General features: G+C 41.6%; 1 protein-coding gene across 1 annotated transcript in view; it reads left to right on the forward strand.

Moving 5' to 3' along the window:
* The window catches only part of LOC147663291 (IgGFc-binding protein-like), a 248438-nt gene that overhangs the window by 12388 nt on the left and 215616 nt on the right, over positions 1-20434 (forward strand). The gene's annotated exons all lie outside the window — the stretch shown is intronic.

Raw genomic sequence — 20434 nt, forward strand, 5'->3', positions numbered from 1 at the left:
AGTTCTAAAAGTGCTGATTCCTGACAGTGGTCCAGGTGGCCCTGTCTTGTACATATCCCCTGTAAATTCTGCCCGTGCCTGTTGGAACATTGTAAAGTGTGTGTTTTCATCTAATGTGTTTTGGTGTAATACAAAGGCTATTTTTATATATAACCTTGTGTGGAGTTATTTTGTGGTGGGCCTTGGGTGTTGTTGCTGGGGTGCGTGCGCCAACACTTAACTCACATCGCCTCCAGGTTTAGCCTTACTGCTCGTGCTACGTAACCAAGGGGGTGAGCAGGGGTTATCTTGGCATGTAACTCCCGTGCCCTGACGTGGAAGAGGTGGTCTCTGACTGACTTTGGCGCAAGCCCTGGCCAGCCAGGGATCCAGTTTCTAACAATTGACGTAACACCAGTATCAGCTTTAGAGGCTGTTACAAAGGCTAGCATTCCAAATGCAAAAGCCTTACATCCGAGATAGATACAATGGGCTAATTCTCTGACTGCAACGGATGTTGAATACAGATTTGATCCAAATCTAAACACAAACATTTCTGCAATACGAACAAGAATACCTTCTACCAAATGAAATCTTGCCTCTAGATCAGTATGAATATATTTTTTACACTGACAGATCTACTCAACTGTCCATAGGGAGTAAGCAACAATTCAGCGCAGCATGTGCTATCGTTAAAGGTCTCATGAGGGATGGAAAGTTCCATCCAATTTGCACCAAAACGCAACCTGTAGGCGACTGCACGGTACAGTTGGGAGAGTTAAAAGTGTTAATACTGGCACTGGCAAACACGGATCACAAATTGCCCACTCTGATAGTGTGTGATTCGTTTTACTGTGTGCAATTGTACAGTGAATATTTACATAATTGGGAAAAAACGGGTTCAAAGATGCAAAATGTGGCACAATTAAGCATAAAAAGCTGAGGGAACAGGTAGTTGAGTTGAGAAATGAACTCCCACAGGCTCATGTGATTCATACACTGAGTCATCAACTGTGATGGCGTTCACGTTGAAGGGAATTAATTGGCTGATGAAGCTGCAAAGGGAGCTGTACGCAGGGCTTCTGTAGCTGCAATCACTCATTCTAAAACAAGGATAGACTGTGATATTATGGTTTCTGTCATTGCTCCACGCCAAGGCAGCTCAGCAGTACCAAAGAGATTTCCAATCAAGTACTCCTAAAAGTTAGATGCAAACAACATTCCATATGCTTGGATTCCTGGAGTGGGGGACAGAGTAATACCAAATATGGATCGTAGTCAAGGTTTAATTATTAGAGCACACAAGGGTTTGGGCTCTGCGCATACAGGCGTTATAGTGACTATTTTATTGTTGAAATAGCGCTACTGGTGGCCAGGTATAACAAAGCAAACTAAAGAATATGTCTTGAAATGTGACATCTGCCAGCAGATGAAAGGCTCCAACATAACACGCCTGAAACAGACACCGTTATTAAAATCAGACAAACCTCTTGCTTGTGTGTATCTGGATCACTGATGCCCCTTACAATAAGATGGGGCCTAAAAGTATATAATTTTTGCAGTGAATTAATGCTGAAGATTCCTATGGATATGGCCTCAGCGCTTGGCTGGTGCTCAAACTGTTATCAAAGATTTGCTAGTCTTTATAGGGACACATGCCGTTGGCACGTTCTGACCGTAGCCCGGCGTTTAGCTCTCGGGCTTACAAAAAGGCTATAGAAAATATGGGCGTTGCATTGCGGTACTCCTTCCAGTACTATCCTGAGGGAAATTCAGTTGTGGAAAGGAAAAACCGGGACCTGAAAGTAGGGTATTAGGCAGGGGCGGTAGTTGGGCCAACCATTTATATGGGGTACAACGAGCTCTCAATAACCAGCCAGGAAATTCTCTAGGGGTTATCACTCCTCATGAGGTCCTATTTGGGACACGAATGTGGGTATCTGATTTAGATTGTGAAGGCGCAGTGGCAGATGAGAAACCATTTGATATCAATGATCATTTGGCTGTTTTGCAGGATCTAAATAAATCCAGGACACATCAAAGTAGCAGTTCAAGGAATAAGGACTGCACTTCTACCGCCTCTTGCTGGAAAAAATGAGGAAAGATTTGTCTCAATTGATCTAATCAAACCACACTATGAGGCTGATACTAAGTAGTAGGCCTCATGGACTCCAAAGTAGCAGATGCCCTCCATTCACTACAATTCAAGAAGTTCAAACAGAAAGACTCATCCTGTTCGAAGAGCATCCTGTACGGAATGAAGGACTATGCAACAATGCTATGAAACTCGTTTCTCATGCCTCGAAGTTCAACTTCAAAATCACACTCAAAATAACACAAATGTTGCAATAAGACCAAATACTGATGTTTAACCCCTTAAGTGCTGCCTCGGTGCATTGGCCGACGGCAGCACTACCTCCCCAGTGCTGCGCACGACCATTGAACGTCCATTCAGCACTAGTTCTAATGGACAGCGCAGCACTGGGGAGGAATGTTTAATAGCAGCTATGAGGATAATTCAACACGCCTCGACGATAGCAAATTAAGATTCCAACAAATCCTGATGCAATTCCAACTATTGATCAAACTGCTTCTGGCTGCTTGATAAACGTTGATACGCTTTCTTTGGATCCAAGTGAACCAGAAACTATGCCAGACCCAAATCACGCAAGCAGCAAGTTAAAGGCTTCCTAAACTTTCTCAAAAAGACTTACCTGGTATCGCCTTAGGTAGAACTCTGGGTGATTACTAGGATACTGTTCTTTCTTTTCTGGCTACGCTTAGTTATACCTTTTAGCATGCTTATTAATGGATGATACCTTCAACACAGACCTTCAGCCAGAAAAGTAAATTTGATTCAGAAGCCACATCAATCTTCTCATCGTGAACAAAGAGACTTGTCATCAGTGAGCATTCCAGCAGTTCCTATACCAGATGGTATAGTTTGGGTCAAGGTTGATTTCAATATATTCGGTCCTGCTGAACTTCTAAAAATCTCTCATTTGTTTAAAATTTCATTGAGTGATATCATTACCTCCAGTACATCTTCTGATGATTGGGACTCTGAAACTGTTAATAACATGTTGTCTGATTTAGAGGAAAACTCCTGAATTTCCAAACACTGAAAATTTAGAAGGTACTTCAGACTATGACACTTTATACTGTCACCAACATTATGGTAATAATTTCTTGCACAAATCTATAACACCTTGAAATGTTTTTATGTACCAGCAGTGGGAAAATTTCCCTACATCACCAAAAGGTAGTTTGCGAAACATTTGCACAGTTTTAACACTTCTGACCCCACGTCATTTTATTATAAAGTGGCATCCACATCAGCACAACAAATAATGTTGACTAACACCAAAACAGATTTACTCTGCTTTCTTTATCACTTCATTTATGACACTATTGTCTGAACAGGGTTTTGACCTATGAAAGGACACAATAGACTTAAAATCAGTCTGGGGTTCTTGAGACAGGCAAATCCAGGGAACAGAAGCGCTATTTAGAGCATGCTTCATTCCACAGAGGATGATATTTCTAAATGACACTGTGAAACAGACATCCTGTCTTGGACTAGCCAAGAACAAGGAACAGAAAACATCTCCGTTTCCAATACTATCACAGATGGATGGGCGGCAAAATTCAACTTCACAAGAAGGGGTATAAATAGATGACATTTTCTTGTACAATGGATCAGATCCTGATTGGAAAGGATGGTTAGTTTTCCCATAGGCACGAACAGATGTAATCAAAGATTCTGGGGTACCCTCGAAGGTTTCAGTATCCATAGGCCATACCCATGCTATGTACAAAGAGAACATCCAGGTGTAATGACATCATATAGTGTTGGGAAGTGTTGCCTTGATTGGCTAGAAACCTCAACACTCACAGAAGTGAAAAAGCACTTATCCTTACTCACACATGATATGTATCTTAGACCCCAGGAAACTAAGTCAGAAACATTTCATATATGCTGGCATTTATGCTGCCTACAATGAAATATGGAAAAAATTCCCAATAAGAGGCCGCAGAGAGAATACAGGAAATAGACCATATTAACTTAGAGAAGGCATTAGTGGTAGCTCCAGGATATATTTCTTAGGCAACATTGTATCTTCTGCAATAGGCATAGAGAAACACGATTTGGCCATATTACAACACGTGCAATCTCAGTTATGCTCTATTATGTTCTTAAGCTGGACGCTGCAATCTTTGCGTGCAGGCTATGTGCCTTGTCGATTTATCAACAGTATATCTCTGTTTCTGAATAAAATGTAACTGATAAACAGGTAGAAATGGCACAAAGGGGAGCAAAATATACAATGTTGCGTAACTAGATAGATTACCATTTACAGTAGCCAAATCACCATCCACGGAATGGCTAATCCATGGCCACATAGCTCTTCCGGTCACTAATTTTCAGTTTCAATATTGCCTTGAGCAACGGCAGGCAGGCAAATATGAAAAAATGGGTAAGGAATACAGTAAGGAATCTAGGGAAATGCCTACAGATTTTGATGCTGGAGTTTGGATCGAGAAGTGTTTCTAAGCGCTACAAACTGCAAGAACGCTTTGAGTGGTTCACTTAGCATCCTTTGATTAACTCTGCCACTCGAGTTTCCTCAAACAGTGAACGCAGACGACGTCTGCTTATGAATCCTCATAATGGTATTTTTCACTCAGAAATCCATTTGCGTTTGTCTAGGAAATGTCACAATCATTTATACTAAAGGAATACATGCCTGTGGCTTAGCATTTGCACTTTAGTTAACATGTACATCATCAATGTTGTTCCAATTTTAATAATCGTATGTTCTTTTGTTATTGGGTTGCAAACTTGATTTGGTGCCTTTTTTGTTTGTGTATGTCATGACATTTTCTATATTTCGTAAATTGTAACGATTTTAGGCAATCATATACAATAAACTATGACTAATGACTAATGAGTAGTTCTCCCATGTTCTAGGATATTTTACTACACGGAGATTGTATTGGTTAAGTAGCAAACTTGTCCTGGCACCTGCAAGGGACTCCAGCAGCCATGATTACACCAGTATTCAAGCTGCTCTCGAATGGGAGTTACTTTCATGCTGAATGATCAAGGTTGTTGTGGGAGGCTTTTGGGGATTGCCTTTCTTGTCAAGGAAAACTCCAGGGTGACTTGCTGTATGCAAGTATCATTTCACCGACAAGTAGAGTCAAGGAGGCGCGCTATGGCCTTCGCTAAATGTTTCCTTTATACAATTTGATACTTTGAGCAGAATGAAAGCCATGCTTTTACAGCAAACTGTGCTCTTAACCTCTGCCCGGGAGACCCTTGATCTTCAAATTGCAAGGACCTCGGCTGAGATACAGGCACTCATACCTATAAACTGCCCTTCTCATTTCACAGAAACAGTGGGACGTATCTTTAATATGTCTGATACGAGTGGTATTGTTTATTTACAAGTGGTAATTGGTATTGGTATTTAAGACCATAGGGTCAGGATTTCTAAACACCTTTCAGACAGTCCTCGGAGTTATTACAAACTTTATACACTTCGTATTTGGAAGTATTTTTGTAGGTCTGCCCCTGATCCTGCTCTCAATAGCAGGTATCCTGATTGTTATTTTTCTGCTATGCCATGGATGGCCCAATCACCAACGAGATGGTAAAAGCACTCCTGGAGCGTAAATACAGAGAACGCATGGTATAACATCTGCGCACACCTCGCCTGCGGGAACTGAGTGCCTCATGGTTTCTATCATTTAGACCAGTCAGGATGGAGTGCATCTTACCTGTCCCTTGATGCCTGTCTTGTGGAGAAGAATGTGTGTTAGATCTCTGTGTGACACTTCCATCAGCAATGCCACAGGACATGAATACCATGCTGGAACCAGTTAGGGTCCATGCCAGGCAATGTCCCCAGCGTATTCCTATCTTGATAGCTGCATTCCTCGAGAACCAGCTGTGGAAAACTGAAATAATCTTTGTTAGCCTAAGCTGAAGACATCTTGGTTGTGGCATCCATTTTGTTAGCTTTGTAGTCCTCCAGTCTTCACTGTTGCTTGCCCTTCGATTCTGCTTGTGTCATCAACTTTAGTTAACCCTTTGTGCCCAAGTCAAAGTAATGTACGTGCTGAGAAAAGGCTTGTAGTTATAAAATGCACCTGGTTAAAGATGTAACTGTCGACCATTTATTGCTGTGTTAAACAGTTCTGTTCTCCTCCCACTTTGCTGACTATGTGATCATCCATCTACGCTTGTTTGTTGATAGCTATTCATGTGTCTAAACTCCGTTTTTCCATTTCTTTCAATATGCCTACTTTGCAGCAAATGTGTATAAAAGGTCCATGGTCTGTGTATTCAATGTACTACCTCCTGCAACATTTGAGGGTGTTGTATTGAGTCCCGCTCAAGAGTGATTATTAAACTTGTTATTTTGATTCCAACTTCAGTGCCGATATATATTTCTTGGTCTGAGGACCCGTGGACAAGAGAAGGACAAGAGGTGTGGCGCCGCGGCTAGGGCGACTGACTCCAGAATCTGGGGATCACGGTTCGATCACCGGCGGCAGATTGGCCCAGCCCCATGTGACTCTGGGAAATAGCTTGCTTAATCTTCCCGACGGCCCCCAGCACCTAGAGACCCTTACGGGTGATTGTGCGCTTTACAAATGGGTCAGGATTTCTAAACACCTTTCAGACGGTCCTCGGAGTTATTACAAACTTTATACACTTCGTATTTGGAAGTATTTTTGGCGGTCTGCCCCTGATCCTGCTCTCAATAGCAGGTATCCTGATTGTTATTTTTCTGCTATCCCATGAATGGCCCAATCACCAACGAGATGGTAAAAGCACTCCTGGAGCGTAAATACAGAGAACGCATGGTATAACATCTGCGCACACCTCGCCTGCGGGAACTGAGTGCCTCATGGTTTCTATCATTTAGACCAGTCAGGATGGAGTGCATCTTACCTGTCCCTTGATGCCTGTCTTGTGGAGAAGAATGTGTGTTAGATCTCTGTGTGACACTTCCATCAGCAATGCCACAGGACATGAATACCATGCTGGAACTGGTTAGGGTCCATGCCAGGCAATGTCCCCAGCGTATTCCTATCTTGATAGCTGCATTCCTCGAGAACCAGCTGTGGAAAACTGAAATAATCTTTGTTAGCCTAAGGTGAAGACATCTTGGTTATGGCATCCATTTTGTTGGCTTTGTAGTCCTCCAGTCTTCACTGTTGCTTGCCCTTCTATTCTGCTTGTGTCATCAACTTTAGTTAACCCTTTCTGCCCAAGTCAAAGTAATGTACGTGCTGAGAAAAGGATTGTAGTTACTAAAATGCACCTGGTTAAAGATGTAACTGTCAACCATTTATTGCTGTGTTAAACAGTTCTGTTCTCCTCCCACTTTGCTGACTATGTGATCATCCATCTACGCTTGTTTGTTGATAGCTATTCCTGTGTCTAAACTCCTTTTTTCCATTTCTGTCAATATGCCTACTTTGCAGCAAATGTGTATAAAAGGTCCATGGTCTGTGTATTCAATGTACTACCTCCTGCAACATTTGAGGGTATTGTATTGAGTCCCACTCAAGAGTGATTATTAAACTTGTTATTTTGATTCCAACTTCAGTGCCGATATCTATTTATTGGTCTGAGGACCAAGAGAAGGACAAGAGGTGTGGCGCCGCGGCTAGGGCGACTGACTCCAGAATCTGGGGATCACGGTTCGATCACAGGCGGCAGATTGGCCCAGCCCCATGTGACTCTGGGAAATAGCTTGCTTAATCTTCCCGACGGCCCCCAGCACCTAAAGACCCTTACGGGTGATTGTGCGCTTTACAAATATGGATTATTTTTATTATTAAGGGCGACCCTGCACCGGTGTGTGCATTAAAAGGCACATTTCCACACAGCAGGTGCCTTTTGCTACTACTGAGTTGAGCATCAGCTCTTCCACTAGCACTCAGGTATTGACTACAGCACCAGCTGCCTCTGCACCAGCTATTGGGAGTTCTGAGTATCATCTGTGCTCAATTGACATGTTCTATGAGGTAATACATCATCCTCTGCAACATCGAGCAACAACAATGTTACTTCTCCCAGCCAGGACACTTAATCTATAATTGGCTCATCGTGTGCTGGGAAAGAATTCAGAATTTTTGTTTTTCAAAACTCTACTAAATTTGGAACATTTTCTTTAATTGACGCTTTCACAATAATTTTTTTCTCTTCCCCTATTAGACTATTTTTAAATGGTTTTACATATTTTATGAAGCGCACTGATATTTTTAAGCGCTGCTACCTAGTGTAAAGAGTAGTTTACTTGCATTTTATCATTGTTGACTGCTCGGAAGAGGAGTAGGTGTTATGTTTCATATAGGTACCCTAATATAGGCCCGGGTAATATCATACACCTTCACCTACATTATCTCCCTTTAACTACACAGTAACAAGCCTTTAGGATTGAACCTTTACCTAGTTCTAGTACTGGGCACAGAATGAACAATAGGATTCTATAACTTCATCAATAGACTCATACAGTATGAATGAATATTCATAAGGGTTCTTGAAAACCAGACAGAGGCTACACCATCTGCGTACAAGGTTCATTCCATGTGTCATCCTCAAATCCAACAATGGCAACAAAGAAACCCTAGATACTTTGTGTACATATACCGCACATCTTGCTAGGGTTTGATAGAGGGAACTGAGACTTCCAAGTCGACACACTGACCAGAGACACTGAGGATCCTGCATGCAGACGCTCCAGCTGACAGTGGTCTAACACATCCCATGCGGGATGTCTGACTTGAGACCAGGACGGGTTCCCACACTCTCTCACTTCAGGTAATGGGGTTAGACTTTAATACTAGAGAGAGTCTTGGCTTCACACCTACTCACATGCTAGGTACACTTAGGTACATCTAGCTATGCAAAGTAGGAGTACGCACACTTTTATCACGCATTTTATATTCATGTATGTATTCATGATTATTGCAAGATGGTAGAACTGTACTATCCTCTTATTCTCACTGTACTGCTAATCATATATCTGCTACTGTTTCACGGTTATTGCAGCACATCTATTTTACACTAGAAGAACAACTGTGCAATAAATTCTTATTTTAAGACGCCCAACTGTTTCTTCTGTGTAACTATCTGAGACCGAATAAGCGAGCACGAATGACTGAGCAAAAGGTAGTACATTGTTTCCACAATTCTGGGGATCAGGGTTGTCATGTTCTGAGGTTGGCAGAAACTATTCCATCCCCAATAAGAGGAGACTCTAGTGGCACTGTGAGCTAGTTAAAACAGAAAGGCTAACATTCTCGGTGGGGGTGTTCAGAGTCAGTCTGCCACCAATCCTTCAGTTTATGTTATCCAAAAGCGCTGGTCCTGTATGGGTAATACAGGAAGTACACGACAGCAGCAAAGGGTGATGCCCATACTTGAGAAATGCACTAGAGCTACCATGGGGATGCTCATTCTTGAAAACACAGCAGAGGGTGATGCCCATACTTGAGAAATGCAACAGAGCTACCACGGTGATGTTCATACTTGAGAAATGCAGCAGAGCTACCATGGTGATGCCCATACTTGAGAAATTCAGCGGAACTACCATGTTGATGCCAATGCATGAGAAATGCAACACAGCTACCACAGTTATGTCCATACATAAGCAATGCAAAGAGCTACTATGGTGATGCCCACTCAAGGGAAATGCAACAGAGATACAATGGTGATGCCCTTACTTGAGAAATGCAACAGAGCTACTAAGGTGATGCCCATTCTTGAGAACTGCAGCAGAGCTTGCATTCTGATAACCATACATAAGAGATGCAAAGCGCTGCCATAGTTGTGCCCATTCTTGCATAATGCAGCAGATCTTCCATGGTGATTCCCATTCTTGAGAGATGTAGCAGAGCTACCATGATGATGCCCATTCTAAATTGGGGAATCCTGCAAGGTGTATTTCAAATGAATGGGTCATTGTAAAGGTGATTTTATCCTGCCACCCAAGGCCATGTCTTTGACAGGAAGGAGTCATATATTTTTGAGATAATCATGAATCAGAGAAGGTTGTTACAGCTTCCTTTCTGGAACAGGGGACCTGGCAGTTCAGGCTGTACTGTCCACATGAGTAGCTGGCTCCAGACATGTTTAGATATGTCTGGGTTCAAACTGAAGTGGCATGCATGGTGAGCAATCACTCCATCCATCACCTCGTTGGTTTCGGATTGTGAACATAATTATTGCTGCTAAGTTTTGGGCAGGATCGCTTTATAAATATTTTTTTATATTATATTTATAAATAAAAAATATGGACTAAATAGTAAATATAGATAACATAATTCTACTGATTTCAATAGTGTTTTCATACTAGAAGACCTACACTTTTAAAATGTGAAGTTTATGGTTTATTCGTAAAAGGTGTGAAACATGTGTTTTATTCATGTTATACTTTTAAAAGCAGGCCTTGCAGCCTGCTGCAGAATACATTTTTTTGCATGTTATCTTTCTAGTTACAAATGAATTACATATTCCCTTGAAGCTTATATTCCATAATTGAACTGTGCTTTTTCAGAAAAGTTGTTTTTTTACCAATGTATCGATATGGCAACTTTACAGCTTTACACCTAATATCCAGAGACGAAATATCAGATGTCCCCAGCAAATAAATTATGATTATGAGTGAAAATGGATTTCCGCACAGGGATTTTAGAGGGGTGATAAGGTTGGGAAAGGTTACAGCAGGAGAGAAGTGATCAGGCTTCAATCTGCTATCTTACGGTGTGGTGCATTCATCCTTGTGCTTCCACAAATTTCTAAGTAGTTGAGGGTCATTTCCAGATATTAAGGGGCTTATATATGAGAGCCCTGCGTTATTTTGTCACCACAAAAAGTGGTACATGTGTGACACAGGATTCTATCAGATTTATTGAAAACACACAAAGCCACCCTGCACCTACTTATATAATTTTCTGTGCCACATTAGCGTTTAGAAGTGAGTTCAAACATGCATGTTTTTGGTTTATCACATTTGACATATGCCATTGGGTAGTTACAATGAAAGCTATAATAATAGTAAAAAAAAACATTTAGGGCCAAATACTTCTCAATTAGTGGTTGGAAAAGTAAATACAGGTCTGTTTTATAGTTTGAAAGACAGGTTACTCCATCACAAACATGACTGATATCCCGTCCTCCTTATTGCAAGTGCATTTTATCCTATTGCATATGTAAAAATCATGTGGAATACCTGTCACATTTCTGATGGTATACCCATCTGCCCAACCTCAATTAAGGCCCTAGTGCTCCAACGTGGTGAGAAATGGTGACATGACATGCTGGGAATTATCGCACAGACAGGCTCAAACTTTTTAATGTTAGTTGAACTCGTATTTGTGCTGTGATTCTATCTAGGACCCTAATTCGATATTCCCGATTTATGCCCTTATGTGGTTATAACAAATAATATCCTTATAAATGCATAAGAATCATATCCATATTTAGTAATAGCCAATGCCGTCCAAATACAGCAAGGCTACTCCCATAGACTCCTAGAAAGTACAACGCGTTCTTTAAACAAACCAAGCCTCCAGCAGCCCGGGAAAACCCCTTGCTTTTGTTTTGATTTGCACAAGAACTCCTGGAGTCCAGAAAGAACTGTTAGTTCTTAGTGACGTCTTATGTCCAACCTTACGTCAAACTCGGCACCTTTCAGATATAAATATACCAACGTTGCCTTAAGCAAACACACAGTGGTTTGGAGCAGAACGGCTATCTACTTGCCCAACGCCCAGCTGATGCGAGAGCCGAAGGAAGCCGATCCTCCCCTTTGACGCACTGAGAAAGACGCTGTCTTTTTTCCTGCCGAGAAATCCAGCTCCGGTGTTTCCAGGCACCCTTGCGGGTTACTGGGAGATCGAGTCCTGAGAGAGAGATACAAGACCTCCTTCATTCTAGAACCAAGGTACTGAGCTGACTAAACCCTAGAGAGAATTCTTGATTCAGATTCTTGGCAAAAAAACAACTTATCTTAAACTGCAACTTACTTACTCCTTCCCACGTATTAGGCTTAGGTCAGGTACACCGGGGTAGGCGTATTTAGAAGCACCAGTTGAGTACGTTAGTCAATGTTTTTATGTATGTATATATTTTATCCATTTTAAAGTATCATATGGCTAAGAAACCATATCAATGCTTTTACAATATTATTTCATAATACTCCTTTTACTGTACGCACTTTACTTTATGATAAGTATTGCAATTGTGGCAACTCACTTCTCTTGCATGAGAAAGAAGACTGCTCAATAAATACCACCTTTTATTGAAAACGCCTGTCTCTCTATTTTTCTGCACTCTGGTGAAACTAAGCATGCACGATTGACTGAGTGAAATAGCTGTCTATTTTTTTCACACGACTCCAGAGATACACTCTTTATTCTGAGGTAGCAAAGTTGTCATGTTTATACGGTTGTCAGAAACTAATCCCTTGTTGTCTAAATCAGGATGGTTAACTCTCTCCTGAACAATCGAGAAAGTTTCTAGTGACCTCTGAGCTAGCTGGCAAAACTAATTAAGTCCAATATAGTCAGTAGAGACCTAGATGACCTCAGTCCTACGTCTAAACTGCTGTTTATATTATTCCAATGCGCAGAGCCTATTGGGAATATAGGAACTACACTACACTTGTATCACAAGCCTAGAGAACGATTCATGCATCTGGTTTCCATCAGCAGCTTGGAAATTCAGGAGTAGGTGCAAATCGCACCAATGCACTTACAAATGTTTGTGATGCAGGCCCATACATTTTATTAGGAGCAGTAGGGTTGTGTCGATCATCATTTATGACTTCAAATGATCTTCGCTCTTGTTAGTGTTTCCATCATCAGTAAAGTAGGAAACAAGAATAGGATAATGATTTAGTGACCAGTGAGGACTAAAGATCTCCCCAAGGTCACAAGCATCTAATTGCCCTGTGCCTACTGCTTCCTTAAAGCACATGAAACTGCTGCTGGTCATTTTCAAGCTGCCTGGACACAGCTCCCAATTCAAGTTCGGTCCGGCCATGAGCTCCAAGTTCAGATTTGAGAATGATGTCTAGTTTTAAGAACCAAGGCGTTGGAGTGTTGAGACACATCACCATGTTATAGTGCTCGGAAAGGAGATGTGGTGCTCAAAGTAAGAGCCAGGCTATTATTTGATTGCTCTGTGAGTACCTTGAGCAGTATAACTTGTCGTCATATCATCCCACCTCCAAATAGCACATTCTTCTTTCTGTGGTGTAAAGAGTGCTTGAATTTTCTTTTACCACTAACACAAATGGGTATATTTACTAGGATTTGGTGCAGTGTTGCCATCATAAAAGTGATGTACAATGTCAACATTTTTTTTTTCTAATTTACTTTCCAGTGCAAAACCAAATTTGCGTTGGAAATTAGCCGGAAAGTTATACAAAGCAACGCCTAGCAGGGGTGTGCATTATTTAGCATTAAAGGGACGTTCCATGGGTAATACATGGCTGTTCCCATTCAGCCACCCATTTTTTTCACGACAAACCTGATCTACTAAAAAAAATGGCTTTTGCAGCTAAAAATAACATATTTTTTTAATTAGGCGCTATCAATAAAAAATGCTTTTGTTTCAACTTTAATTTCCCACCTTGCTTGTGTGCTGCACTGTGCAACACAGATACAAAGTAGGAAAGTTTTCAAATCTAGTCTAAGCACAGTGTTTAATACTGAAAGGGCACTCTTTCAAAGATGGCATGATGTTCACTCAGCCGAGTGAGCTCTCGTTAACCGGACCTCCCTGTACCCCCTGAGGGAGAATGCGGTACAGCATGGAGAATGAAGATAAATAACTAGCAGGAATCAGGAATGCTTTGGGAGCTACTTACATTGCGGTGTTTTGCGGCAGGTGGCCCTTGACTCCTTTGCTTTTACTCCTGTTTGATTCTGCGTCCAGGGCGAGGAGCCCCGAGTGGTCGGCTGCAGGACAGGATTGGATTATATTAAGGCTCCCGGTTTTCCGTTTAAATGGAATTTTGCATATAAATACAGACGGAAACATATTTTTTTTTAGTCTGTATTTATAAATAGAAACGGAAAAATGCCAATAAACCTTTGCTGCTGTGTGCCAGGAGAAGACGAGCCTGTCCCAGTGCAGGACGGGGAGAGGGCTTATCAAATTTCAGCTGAGCCCATACCAAAGGTGGACATTAATGGGCCATCAAGCCCCCTTTTGTTTAAGTATCCTGGCTGGAAGCTGTTGAAGGTGGGGGCCGGTGAGGAGGAAGACGCAGCCCTAGAAGCAATTGAGGGAAAACAAATGTGCACAGCTTGTCACTTCGCAGGCACTTAAGAGGGGCCTGCATTTGCCTTAGTTCAGTCACTGGAGCAAAGAGATATAAACGCACTGTAGGAATGTTAGATGTGTTGGTTTATCCCAGTATTTATACAAATAACAATTTAAATTCTGCTATTGGATTTTTTTTTGTACAGCGCTATAGCCCTACTCATCATAATGTAATGTGAGCGCTTGACAATTATTCATATGTGTGTAAATAAAATGTTTATGCTGTGTTGCATAAGAGACAGTAAGGGTTGCATTAGGAGGACTGCAATTTACTAACTGCAAGCAACAAAAGGATATTTGATAAAAGCAGTAACCCATTTACCATCTACATAAATCTATCTAAACCTATAACAACCAAGCGCACATTGCCTAGTAAAATAAATGTGGAAAAAATACTAGCTGCATAGCTTGTTTTTGCTTGCGACAAAATAAAATGTGGATAAATACAGAAAACATTATCAAAAAATAAATATGGATAAATACAGACGGAAATGTTAAAAAAAATAAATACCATAAAACCGGGAGCCCTAATTATAATAGAGGAAAGGATGCCGCAGAAGAACACCAGGAGTGGAAAGATTCGCGGTATAGGAAATAATACCGTGCTGAGCAAGCCCCCGGAAACAGCCCAGTACAAACAACAACGTGGAGTGGCTGAAGACAGCGATATTCCGTCAAGAGCTGCCGGCAGTGGGAAAAGAGTCACCCCTGTATTTTCATGATGGCCAGAAAGAGCAAGTAGCTGGATTAGGGAAAGGACACCATTGGGGAAGCAGCCCCCGTGGCAGTCTCAGCAGAGGTGAGCCAGGGAAATATATGGCTTTTGGGACAGAATATGGAGAATATGAAGCAAGGGGAGGAGGTTGATTCACCAGGCAGCCCCTTACCAAACGATATGTCTAATGCACAAGAAGGGCAGGCTTTGGTGCAAGACATCATGAGTGGGACATTGCCAGAAATGGTGTCTGTTGTGTCAGCAGGCAAGAGGCAAGAGGTAGGGGCCTTAAGTGCACTCGAGGACTGGGTGCCAGTAATAGATGGCAATGATGGTTTAAAAGATGGTTTAATCCCGATGGAGACGGATATCGAGGATCCCTTTTTTTCACTCTCGGATCATTCCAACTCGTCAGGGGAGGAATCACTACAGAAATCTGACCACCCTCTTGGCACAACAAATAGGCGGTGGAGTTGAACTAGTAGTAGAAGTCAGGAAGAGGAGACCCCTGGAAAGCATATTAGGATATCTTGCTCCGGGACAATACCTAAAAAAAATTACCTGCCATGTTATCTATAGCACAACGGCCTGCCATCTCTGGACAACTAGTACAAACAAAAAAGAGATACACTGTTCCCCAGAGAGGTGGAGAGAAAGAGGGGAAGAGGGTAACCAAGCGGAAAGGAGGGGGATAATGGGAATCCCCCTTTTGTAACTAAAACCCTCACACACCCAGCAAGCTAGGTGTCATGCTTCATCATCTGGGTTCTGCTCCTCGTCAGACTGGCGCTGCAATGTCTGACGAGCACCCGTAAAGGGGCTCTTTATCAGAGTTCTTTTGTTCCTGCCAGTTGGTTCATTGGGGGTTTGAGGTCTTTAGAAGAGGTGTAGATGAAAAAAGAGGTCTAAAGTTAAAAAAGGTTAGTGAATCCACGACAATCTTTATTTGTGTGGTACGCTACCTTAATAAAAAACAGTGAGGTGACAGAACACGTTGGTGCAAAGATCCAGTGGTGTCTGTCTTACCTAAAGGTCGACATGGACATGTTTCATGCTGTAAAAGCAATTCGTCAGGACCTACAATATAAAAGATTGGTTCTACACAGTCTAGTAGGGTGTATACTACCTTCCTCCGGAAGTGGGACTGCAGGCCAGAAGGTCCTGCTCAGTCCAAGTGGGACCTAGGAAAGGAGCGACAAAAGGGACAACAGTAAACCCAAGATAACGCTGTCATGTCAAAATAAGGTCACCATAGCCTGGTTACAATATCAATGGCCAATCGGCAGATTCTGAGAATTTGCCCCTTTGTGAGCGGTTTTTAGCTTCATGCATCTGGGCTTAAGCCCTAGAGGAAGGAATGTTTGTAGTTGTTTTGTTTAAAAAACACGGTTTGGGGGTATTGGTGAACTGGGTGGATAAGTGAGATAGGTTTTCTACCAGCCTCTAAGTTGGGGAGGGTAGGAGAGGGGGCCTTCGCTGGTAGAGGAGGCAATCGAGGGGAGGAGGGGTAGGCTGTCGGTATGTGGAGGGGGTGGCTACCACAGGAGGTGGGAAAAGTAGGGTAAAAATTATAAAAAAGCTTGTGCAGAACTTATAAAAGGAAGAGAGATGTTGTTTGAGAGAAAGGGAGTGTTTTCTGTAGTACTGAACCAGGCTAAAAATGGCACCATTATTAGTATGTACATTTAATGTGCGAGGCCTTAATGAAAGGACCAAACGGCAAAGAGTGACATGAGAAATTAGGTATATGTCCCCTGATGTGGTCTGTCTCCAAGAGACACACGTTCCATGGAGTAAACATAATATACTAAAGGAGTTAGGGTATGAGCTTCTATTTTGTACCTCTCAAGTTACTACCACCAGAGGGGTCGCTATCCTCGCCAAGAATAATTTATTAAAAGTAACCAAAAGTCTAGAAGACAAGTATGATCGCTGGGCTATGATTGAGTGTGTAGTGGCTAGTGAGACATTAACAATATGTTTTTGTATATGGCTCTAATGATGATGAAACTCAGGTCATTGAATATTTGAATATAGAATTTGAATATAGAATTGGCTGACTTGGCAACTCCCTTGATATTGACGGGGGAATGTAATATTCAATTGGCCCATAGGCCAGGGGGAGATAAATATTATGAAGATATATATAATGGCAGGAAACCTAGGGTTGTTAAAGCCTTACAACAGCTTTTTTGCGAACATGGCTTTTAGTTGATATATGGTCTGGGTTGAAACATCCAGATCCAGGATACAGACGGTACTCCTGTCGACTTCAAAAGTTAACCTGGGTTAGATTATTTTTTTGTAACCAAAACTTATTTGATAGATGCACATATACAGATTTTTCCCTGAATTACCTCGGATCATAAAACTGTTCTTTTAAAACTTACAATGTATGGTCTGGCATGCTCCCGGGGAACATTTGCCTTTGATAGGATATTAAATGAAGAATTTGTTTGTCATATACAACAATGGTTAACTTAATTTTTAGCCATAAATCGAAACTCCACTAAATGTGACATAGTCTGGGATGCTATGAAAGCAGGGCTCAGGGAAGAGATATTGAGCTTTGGGTTACATGTACAAAAACAACTTAGGCAGCATCTACTGGGGCTATTCGATAAGGTACAATGTGCTGAATACGCGTTGATGGAGGCGGTTAAGGGGAAACTTGACACTACACAGGTACAAACTGAGGTCGCATGCTGTAAAGCCAGGATAAATGAGGAGTGGGCCAAAGACATAGCAAAGAAATATCATCGTTCCAGGAGAGAGTGTTAAGAGTTTGGCGAGTCAACTGGTAGATACTTGGCCAAGAGAATTAGATGAAAGGAGGCTTTGAGGATTTGATGGGGAATATAGTAGAAACACCAGAGGAGCGTTTGACAGTGTCTCCGGGAAATTATATTGGGCAACTATGAGGTGGCATTGGTTTGGAACTGGATATATCCAGGCTGTTAAAACTATGTACAGATCCCTAAATGCGCAGGTCTGTGTGCTGGGACTTAAATTGAACCCCATAGTAATATTAAGGGGTATCCGACAGGGCGGCCCCTGCTCTCCTGTGTTATTTGTGTTATATATTAACCCGCTCCTAAACTTACTGGAATATAGGCTAAATACACAACTAAAGAGCTTCAGGCAGGAGCGGATTAATATATTAGCGTACGCAGATGACATAGCAATAGTTTTGCCGGACCCTGCTACCACATTGGTAGAGACAGAACAACTAGCATCAATATATGGGATGAGCTCAGGCTATAGGTTAAATTTGGCCAAGACACAGGTTATATGTACAGACCAAGCACATTTTAATGATCCAAGGGTGTTGAAGGAGGTAACGTATCTGCGGGTGCGTTTGAATGCGTGCCTTGATACGATGGTTCTATCGAATTGGGATCCTATGTTACACAAGTTTAAAAAGGAATTAGATAGGATGGAAGGCCTACACTTGTCAATGCTGGGAATATGTAATGTCTTGAAAATGAATATTCTCCCAAATGTTGGTTATTTTTTCAGGGCGGTCCCATTCGAAATTGCAGGGAAACAGATTCAGAAATTACAATGTATATGTAGAAGCTTCTTGTGGGCCCAGGGTAAACCCTGCCGAGCTATGAAATTTATGACCCTTCCGTGAGTACGAGGAGGCTGGGTGGTTCCCAATTTTCAGTATTACTATTTGGCATGTTTACTACTACATATGGGAATCTTATTAGTTGGGGAGAACGAGAAAAATGTAGATTAAATACCGGATATTTTCAAGATAATTTTGGATTCTACAGCAGAGAGAAGTTTTTTTTAAGATTCTTGAGCACAGCTATTACAAAAAAACGGGTTTCAAGGGAGTCCAGGCTGCCGATAAGGCTTTGCTTCAGGTTCAGATATATCTGCGGATGTATGATGTTACAACGCATACTTTTACAACGCCTACCTTAACAACTCATTTTTTACAACGCAACATCCATTACAACGCATTTCATTACAACGCATACTACCTTTACAACGCATACCATTACAACGCATAACATTACATTGCATATAAGGTAAGTATTGGATAGTGTAGGGGTGAAAATTACCATTCTAACTCCAGGGGGGTGCAACAGTAGGGTAAGTTTTGGAAAGTGTAGGGGTTACAATTACTATTCTAACTCCAGGGGGTGCAACAGTAGGGTAAGTGTTGGATAGTGTAGGGGTAAAAATTACTATTCTAACTCCAGGGGGTGCAACAGTAGGGTAATGTTGGATAGTGTAAGGATACTATGTGTTGTAATGGTATGCGTTGTAATGGTATGCGTTGTAATGACTGCGTTGTAATGACATGCGTTGTAGTGGTGTGCATTGTAGTGTTATGCGTTGTAATGGTTGCGTTGTAAATGCATGCGTTGTAATGGATGTTGCATTGTAAAAGTTTCATTGTAATGGTAGTGCGTTGTAAAAGTTGCGTTGTAAAGGTTGTTTCCCATATCTGCAGATTGATAAGATTAATTATCGCACCCCCACTGATACTCCAGTTCTACTTCCCTCTATTTTTTCGGATGGTATTACAAATAGATGGAGATGTAAAGGCATTCACATTCTAGGATACTTAGTAGACAGCAGTGGTGTTAGGACATACACTTTGTTAATGTCTAAGCATGATCTCCCTAAAACAGACTTTTCCACTAAGACGCTAGATTTGTGACTATTTGATTAAAAGAGGGGATGTTTCACGCCTAGCACAGAAAAATAACTTACTACAGGTGGTATAGAGACGGGGGAGGATTGGGGATTTATACCAAGCCCTTATTGAAATACGAAACAATGATGTAGAGGAACAGAATGCTAAATGGAACACCAGGCTGTCCCTCCGAGGAAAAATCCTACAAGAATCTATTATGTTAGCTGATAAACTTTTATTCTCCTCCAGTCTCAATGTTTAATTTGTATTACACACTTCCAAAAATTGCTCGCTGGGGGGTGAATGAAGATAAGTGCAGTCGGTGTGGGATAGATTAGGCAGATATAGTCCATATGTTCTCTACACGTCGACAACTGATACAATTAATTAATATGATGCAGAACTTCTTGATGAAAGTTACAGGGGCTCAGATTGTGATAACCCCTACAATTATGTTACTGGGGGTATTAAAAGATGGTGTGCTAGCACAGGGAATGTTTACATTTAGATATTTAATATATATATTGCTGTTGCGGTGGTTAGCCTATATATAGCATCACTGTGGCGGCAGAAAGAACCTTCCACCTTTGAAATGTGGAGAAGAAGTTTGTATGCTATATGTAAACTGGAAACTAGCCTTTATGCCATCAAAGAGTTCCAGAAATGGAGACTGGGTATTAAGATCTTGGGGCTCCTATTGAGCACTTAACATCGGCAATACATTAAG

This window comes from Lissotriton vulgaris, unplaced genomic scaffold (genome assembly GCF_964263255.1).
Source record: "Lissotriton vulgaris unplaced genomic scaffold, aLisVul1.2 SCAFFOLD_535, whole genome shotgun sequence".
NCBI lineage: Eukaryota > Metazoa > Chordata > Amphibia > Caudata > Salamandridae > Lissotriton > Lissotriton vulgaris.